The sequence below is a fragment of the Galeopterus variegatus genome, unplaced genomic scaffold, assembly GCF_000696425.1.
Source record: "Galeopterus variegatus unplaced genomic scaffold, G_variegatus-3.0.2 Scaffold31645, whole genome shotgun sequence".
In the NCBI taxonomy this organism is placed as follows: domain Eukaryota; kingdom Metazoa; phylum Chordata; class Mammalia; order Dermoptera; family Cynocephalidae; genus Galeopterus; species Galeopterus variegatus.
The window spans coordinates 5,982-6,818 of NW_007757756.1; the positions used below are offsets into that span (position 1 = coordinate 5,982).

Here is an 837-nt window from a genome sequence, read left to right on the forward strand (position 1 = left end):
AATGCTCTTGTCCTGCAGGGAGTGGGAGAAAGGCACCACTGGGGAAAGGATGTCATACACCATCTTGGCTCTGGTCTGGATAGCCTGCACTGGTTGCTAAGTTCCAGGCTTGCAGAGGCAGTAGACAAGCCAAAGAAGGCAGTGCCTCACTGCAGTTTCTGCATAAGGCGCCCATCCTTCCTGCACTGCTAATTTGGCAACCATAGCAGGTTCTGGAACCCTTGGAAGAGCTGGACAACTGAGTGCATGGGGCTCATTCCTCTCAGCAGGCCAGGAAGCTGGTTTTCCTGGATGTCCTATAGCCAGTCATTGAGAGCATAGCCCAGAACCTTGTCCACATCCAGGAGCCTGTGCCAGCAACAGAGCTGCTTTAGCTTCAGCTTGGAGTAGTTGAGCTGGGCCAGGCTGATAAGGATACCAGTGAAAGTGCCCACCTGGTCCGTGGTGACATACTTGCCATGGTAATCCAGCCAGATGGGTACCTTGGATGTGAAGCAGAACTCCCTGAAGTAGATGGGCTGCTGCTCTGCAGAGGAGAGGCTGTGTTCACCGCCTGCAGCCTCCTCCCATCTGGTTGTTTCTGTGGCCTCAGGCAGCCCGTTCCTAGGGGCTGCTGGGTTGGACTTGGGTTGGGGCAAGCCTCAGCAAAGGTCTTCCCTGGGACCACAAGGTTGATGCTGATCGCCAGGCTGGTGAAAAAGTCCTTGAAGAAGAAGAGGGCATCCTGGTCCACGGTGAGCTGCAGGGGCAGCAGTGAAACACAGAGATAGCACTCAGGTCTGCCCAGGTTGGTGGTGGGGGCCACGTGCGCTGCTTTTATGGTGAGCATGTTGGAGT

The 837-nt window shown here is 55.4% G+C and overlaps 1 pseudogene; it reads right to left on the bottom strand.

The window, feature by feature from the left end:
* Positions 1 to 5: 5 nt before the first annotated feature.
* LOC103583950 lies at positions 6 to 832 on the bottom strand (annotated as a pseudogene).
* Between the last annotated feature and the right edge of the window lie 5 nt (positions 833 to 837).